Genomic DNA, 6,995 nt, shown 5'->3' with positions numbered 1-6,995 from the left:
CCTCTGCGCGCCAACATACATACTCACCAGTCATTAATACACAGGCATTTAAAAACATTTGTGATCAGAAAGGTCTGTGTTTTCTCATTTCCTTCAGATTTAGGGAGGTTGAAAGCAAGAGTGAAAGTGGGGGGAGGGGGAGAGAGACAGAGACAAAAAAGAGAAACAGAGACAGACACACAGAGAGAGATGCGAGTGGGAGGACAGAGAGAGAGGGAAGGAGGGAGAGAGTGGGGAGGAGTAGAGAAAGCGACCCTAGTATCCACAGGCAGGGGTTTTATTAAAGTCTGTGCTATCCATGCCTGGGATGCTGCAGTCATTTCAAGTCCATGTATAAATGTGTACAATCTGTCTTCAAACGTCAAAGCAGATTTCTGAACAGCCTAATAAGCTTTGTGTCAGTGCCCAACTGTGTGCATAGAAACTGCTAGAAGGGATGGTCATCAGAAGTTAGCTGCAACTTCCTCTGGGTTTCAGGTGGTTTTACCTTTATTCTGTGATGATACCTTGTGTCATTTCCTGTGGCTGCAGTACCCAAGTACCAGAGACAACAGACACTTATTCTCTCTCAGTTCTGATAACCTGAAGTCCAAAATCAGCAGGCTGTGCCCCCTCTGGAGACAAGGGAAGGATTTTTCCTTGCCTCTCCCAGCTTTGATGGTCACCAGCAATCCTAGCCTTCTTTGGCTAGCAGCTGCAATGTTCCAATCTCTGTATCCATCGACACTTGGCCTCTCCCCAATGTACCCGTAGCCGTGTTTCCTCTTCTTATAAGGACACCCATCATGTTAGGTTAGTGCCACCCTACTCCAGTATGACCGCATCTTTACTAAGTGCATCTGTAATGATTCTGTCTCTAAATAAGTCCACATTGTGAGGTCCTGGGAGTCAGAACTTCAACATAACTTTTTGTGGGGGACACAGTGATGAGAAATGGCAGATTGTGGGCAGGCCCAATTCAGGAAGTGAAGGTGGCCATCATGTGGGGATAGAGTCTGTTCCTGGAGAGCCACAGCTTACCAGCACCCCCAATGCTGTGGGGAGACCCCCAGAGCGTCCCAACTGCAGAGCTACTCTAAAGGGAAGAAGAGTCCTGAACCAGGAAGAGAAGCTGTCTGTGCTCCGGGACAGAGGCTGGGTCCCTGGCAAGACACCTGAGGATGAAATGGAAGGATCTGGAATCTAGAGCGGCTTGTCTACATTGTTAACCTCAAGCCTCCAGGAGTTTTCTTAACAAGTGCATTTTGGTGTATTGGGAAGGTTCTAGGTTCATGCTAGAGTGAAAGGTGCAGGGTGGGAGGTGGAAATTGGGACATCCAGAGTGAACTGATGGGATAGGGTCAACATCAGAAAATTTTATCACAAATTCTTTGTTCATTCTGTGGCTAGATCTGGAGGATGACATCATAGAGTCTTGTGAGGGTGGGGCTGGAGAGGACTCAGCTGGTGGAGGGAGAAGAGCCCAGGGGCCTATGGGAAGGAGAGAGACCTGGAGGTGGCTAGAGAAAAGAATGCCTGGGACCCATGAGGCTCAGGGATGGAGAAGAGGGCACTGGAATCCCCGAAGTGCGGAGAACTTTTCAGATGTAGCTTCAAAATCTCCTTTTTAATAACATTGAGTTCATAGAAGTGATTATTTATAACTTGTATGTGAGATGTAAGGCAGACCAAGAAATGAGCACTATATTTCCCCTGGAGCCTCCTGGTCTTACCTCCCATCCTTCCAACCAGACATGACCACTGCCCTGAATTCTGTGTGATCCTTCCCTTGTTCATTCAGACACAATTTCGCCACCTGTGTGTACTATCCCTAAATGACATAGTGTGTCATCTCACACAAGTCAGACTTTACATAAATGCAACCACATGATTTATATTCTTTTGTGACTTGGGTAAGTATGCAGTTGTAGTTAATTCTTCCTCTATACTGCTTTATTTTCACTGTATGAATATGCACTGTATGCATCTTGCCAGGGGACAACTTTGCTGCTATGAGAAGTTTCCTGGGGATACTCCTGTGCCTGTATCCCGGTGCTTATGTTTGGGCACTTTCCCAGGAGCGGATTTGCAGGAGCTCAGGGTGGGCATCTGTCAGCTTGGCCAGCTAATGGCAAAGTGATTTTCCAACTGCTGGACAGCTCCACATGCCCTCTGACAGGATGGAGGTCCATGCTGTATCCAGCCTCACCCACCCTGGCACCATCAGACTCTCTTTGAGTTCTCATACTTTTCAGAATTGTCAGAATGTTGTTTATAAATGTCACAAAATAAATAGGAAAAAAGACAACAAAGCAATTTATAATTCAATACAAATCAAAACTAAAGAAAGGGAAGGGCGAAAAATTGGAGAAATGTTTTTTGAAGGTGAACAAGGTGAGATCCTTACCCTCTGAAGCAGCTGGTATTCTAGATGGAACCCCTCTGAAATGGCCCTGTTGGCTGATCCAGTCAAGGGCTCTAAGGTAAGGAAACAAGACTATATTTTTCATATTAGTTCTTTCAGTAAAATCCACGGCCACCACCTTTCTTTGGAATCACTACTTCATTCTTTTCAATCTTGTGGGCTCCCACAGTATGGCCACTTCTCTGAGCCTGAGCTTCCAGTGTCTACTGTGTGAGAAGCTCAGCTGTCCCTGCAACCCCATGCTGCAGATGAGGAAGCTGAGGTTCAGGGGAGACAGGACTGGAACCTAGGCAATAAGTCCAGAGGCCTTGGGACTCATGGTCCTCGGCTGCCTCATGCGGGCCTGGGGACGAGGGGGCGGGAGTCTGTATGTCTGGCTGGAGCAGGAGTTCTCTTTTTGTCCCCTGGAAGAGGCAGTAAGTTTGTTGCTCATAGATTTTAGGGAGCACCTAAGATGGTGACCACCACAGAATAGGGGCTCAGTTCAGTAGATTCCCCACGGTCCTTGCTTAGCAACAAGAAGCCACAGTTGTCACTATCTGAGTGTGTCTGTGGGGAGCCCTTTGCTCTCCATGTCCTCAGATGCCCCTCTGTGCAGGGGGTAATCCCATTAGCCTGAGGGTCATGCTGAACCAGAAGGCAAGGCCCGTGGTCCTCCAGGCATGGGCACAGGTACTGAGAGTGGGGCTCGATCCCACAGTTCAACTGGACCTCACTGGCCTTAGCATCTGCACAGGGTCTGCTCCAGAAATATCTTTAAAACAAGAAATCATATCTGTGTGAATCAAGTGAAGAGGCCCAGAAGGAGGACATAAGAAAGGAAGCCAATACCATCCCTGGGGCAGGAGGCTGCAATGGAATCTGGAGGCTGGAGAGAGAAGGGCAGCCAGAAGGCAGGAGGATGGCAACCTCAGGGCCACACCTATGACAGGTAGGAGGTGGGAGCAGATGGTAGTCCTCAGAGGATCATGTGGGTCTGGTGCTCTGGGCACTCTGGGGCAAAGAGGGCTGTTGTAGTAGCCCTGTAGGGCAAAGAGTCTGCACTCCGCCCAGGCCTAGAGTGTCCAGGAAGGATAAGGAGAGGCCCTTGACAGGGGTGGGCAGCTGCCCACCTCTCCAAAAGCTTCTGGCACCTCAATACTCTGGAGCTGGTCACCTCTCCCTGGGGTCACTTGGGCTGTGACTGCATGTGGTCTGGACTATTATTGTAGCCGGGCTTTCTGAGCACCAGCTGCACTAGGAATGTCACAGGAGGAGGGGCTTTTCTTGCTCTCAGCTTGCCAGTGCCACATGAGACCCCCAGGCTGGGGGTGCCTTTTTCAGGCCTGCCCCCTGGTGGAGACTTCTTGGATGCCCCTGGACTCTGCATTAACCTTTCTGGCCCCTTGAGTTGGGGCATGGTCCCTTAAGGGGTGGCCTTCCTTGTGTCAGTGGATGGAGCCTCAGGAGATAGAGGAGGCAAACCCCTGGGGCAGAGAGATGAGGAGCACTCTCTCCTGATGAATGTGTCCAGGTGAGCCTTCCCAGGTAAATGCTCCAAGGCCAAGGTTACTATTATTCTTAGAATGGAACACTGCCCTCTGGACCTGCTTCTCCTCAGTGCAGAAAGCTGGATTTAACCGATCCTCACAGCAATGCTCCAAGACTCCAGCAGCTACTGAAATCAACCTACGTGTGCCCCAGGAATGATGGGGTGCCAGGTAGCAAAGTTGTATGAAGGAGAGGGCTGAGAAGAAAGCAAAGCAGAGGAGGTGGACTGGCTGGCAGGTTCCTCTCACGCGAAGGGGCCACCTGCACTGGGAAGCAGCAAAGGGGGCTATGACACGGATGATATGCCTATAGGCTCACTGTGCCAGCACCTTCTAGAGACTTCTTCTACCTGTTTAGCAGGATGGCCTTGTGAAGCTGGTGCAGAGAGCAGCTGAGGTGGCTAGGAGGGAGCCTGAGTAAAGGCCGACTGCCGACTCCTTCTCCAGCCCAGCTGCCTCACTCCAGCATAGCCTACACTGTCATCACCTGCCTCTTAGCCTTGGTTCTCTTGGGGGAGGACAGACAACACCACCCACCTAGCCTGGTGGAGATGTGAGTCCCAGTCCCTGCCACAGCCAGGTGGGGACATCGTGCTCTGGGAGATTTCCATGGGCTGACCAGCCCCTCGCCCTAACCTGCCTCTAACCCCGGCCTCTAGCTGTTTATCCTCAAGTGTGTGAAGAAGTCATAAACTGTGGAGCCTGCTCAGGTATTTATTTTAGTTAGTAAAAATGCCTTGGACTTTGCCAAGAGCCATTTGACTTTAATTGGAAACTTTTGAGGCATTAAGAATGTGCCGAGGTTTCAGATGTGTCCGAAGGCTCCACAATCATCGATCATGTGAGCACTGCTTTGGACCAGGTGGAACGAAGACAGCCTTTTAGCAAATCCACCTCCTTAATGGACTCATTTGTAACTTTCTGCAATGCTGGGCGGCGTCTCTCCCCAGCACTCCATGAACACCAGCCAGAGCATTTAAAAGCAGTGAACATCTGGTGACTGTAAATGAGGAACCCAGAAAAAACAAAACACGACATAAACAAAAGGCAGCTGGGGGAGGGCGAATGGGATGCCCCCCATTCTGTGGTCAGAGCAGACATTTCCCCTACAGTGTGCAGGAAGCTAGGGGAGAGGCACCATCTGTGGTTACTCTGAGAAATGTTATCCCAGCAGCTTTGTTTATGGAGGACTTACTGGGTGCCAGACTTGGTCAGGAGGCCGTGACCAACTGCTCTGGCCCCATCCATGATATCTTCCCACTGGCCTTTCTCAGCCTCCCCACCTACTCCCCACACCAACCCTCTGCATCGCAAGTCCTTTGCTCAAGCTCTTCCTTGTGCCTGGAGCACTCCCCCTTCTTCTTCTAATCTGTATAGTCAGCTATGGCTGTATAACAAATTATCCCAAAATTTAACTTAGAATTGTAAACCCTTATTATCACACAGTTTCTGAGAGTGAAGAAACCAGAAGCAGCTTAGCTGGGTGGCTCTGATTCAGGGTCTCCTGTGAGGTTGCATTCAAGCTGTTGGCTAAGACTAAGTCTCATATGAAGGCTGAACTGGGGCTAGAGGATCCACTTACAAGTTCACTCATATGGCTGTGGACAGAAGGCTCAGATCCTTACCACATGCACCTGTCCCCAGGGCTGCCTGAGTGTCTTCACAATGTGTAACTGGCTCTCCTAGAGTAGGTGATCCAAGAGAGAGTTGGTACGGAAGACTCAGTCTTTTATGACCTGATTTTGGAAGCAATATACCATCACTTATGCCACATTCTGTTGTACATTGAGTTGAATGATGTCTCTCAGTATTTATTTGTACCCAGAACCTTGCAATGTGAAATTATTTGGAAATAGTGTCTTTGCAGATATAATTAGTTAAGACAGGTCATTCTGGAGTATGGTGGGCCCTCCAATGACTGATGTTTTTATAAGATGGCCATTAGAAGGCCATGTGTAGACACAGAGACACAAAGGAGACACAGGGAGGAAGGCCATGTGATAATGCAGGAAGATATTGGAATGGTGCATCTACACACCAAGGATTGCTGGCAGCCACCAGAAGCCAGGAAAAAGCCATGGAACATATTGTCCCACAGACCCTCCAGAAGGAACCAACCCTGCCAACAACTTTATTCCAGACTTTCAGCCTCCAGAACTGTGAGAAAACAAATTCCTATTATTTTTACTATTATTATTTATGCCTACAGCACCTGGTCTTCTTAGGTGGTCTCCCATCCAAGTACTAACCAGGCCCGACCCTGCTTAGCTTCAGAGACCAGACATCAGGTTTGATCAGGGCGGCATGGCCAGAGACCATGAACCATGGCTCCACTGGGGAGTGAACCCAGACCTTCTGCGTATAAAGCAGATGTGCTAACCGCTACACTATGGAACCACGTCCAATTCTTATTGTTTTAAGACCCCCAGTTTGTGGTACTTTGTTATGGTAGCCCTAGGAGACTAATACGTGTTGGTCACATGCAACTCTGGTCAGTGTAGGAAGGATCATGAGACTGTGAGTAATAGGAGGTGGGAACATCAGGGCTGCCTACCACATTGTCTAAGCTACTCCATTCATTCTCCAGGCCTCAGTGACTATGGATTCTTCCAGGAGATATGTACGCCCTGAACTCTTGTGCCCTGGGCAAGTTCCTGGAGCATCCAGAACTCCTTAGTACCACACTCCAACTTGGGTTGTTTTCACAGTCTTTCTGTCCTACTTGACTGTAAGGTCCAAAGTAAGGGCAGTTCTATCTTGATCACTCCTGCTCGCTCCTATCCCTGGTGATAGGCTCGTGCTCAGCATACAGTGGTGCTCAATGAGTACATGAATGACTGGTAAATGTGCTGTACATCTACTCCTCCTATGGCCCCTCTATTGTTAGTGACCCTTTCCTGAGGCTAGAGAACAATAGAACTCAGCCAGGCCACTCAGTGTATCAGTGCAGAGCTGGGATTCTAACCAGTTCTGTCTGGCTCCAAGTTCTGGGCTTTTCCCATTGCACTGACACAAACTCACATTGTCATGGGCAGGGTGGGGGTGGGTTAGGAAGTAAGTCG

General features: G+C 49.2%; 1 non-coding gene and 1 pseudogene across 1 annotated transcript; both read right to left on the bottom strand.

Annotated features, from left to right (window-relative positions):
* Positions 1–6,133: 6,133 nt before the first annotated feature.
* Positions 6,134–6,249, bottom strand: LOC112475503 (annotated as a pseudogene).
* Positions 6,250–6,258: 9 nt separating this feature from the next.
* On the bottom strand, positions 6,259–6,330 carry TRNAI-UAU. Its single transcript has one exon. It is a non-coding gene; the product is annotated as a tRNA-Ile (tRNA).
* Positions 6,331–6,995: the final 665 nt, after the last annotated feature.

Source organism: Pteropus alecto, unplaced genomic scaffold, assembly GCF_000325575.1.
Source record: "Pteropus alecto unplaced genomic scaffold, ASM32557v1 scaffold260, whole genome shotgun sequence".
Classification (NCBI taxonomy): Eukaryota; Metazoa; Chordata; class Mammalia; order Chiroptera; family Pteropodidae; genus Pteropus; species Pteropus alecto.
This window is presented reverse-complemented; position numbering and strand designations above follow the sequence as displayed.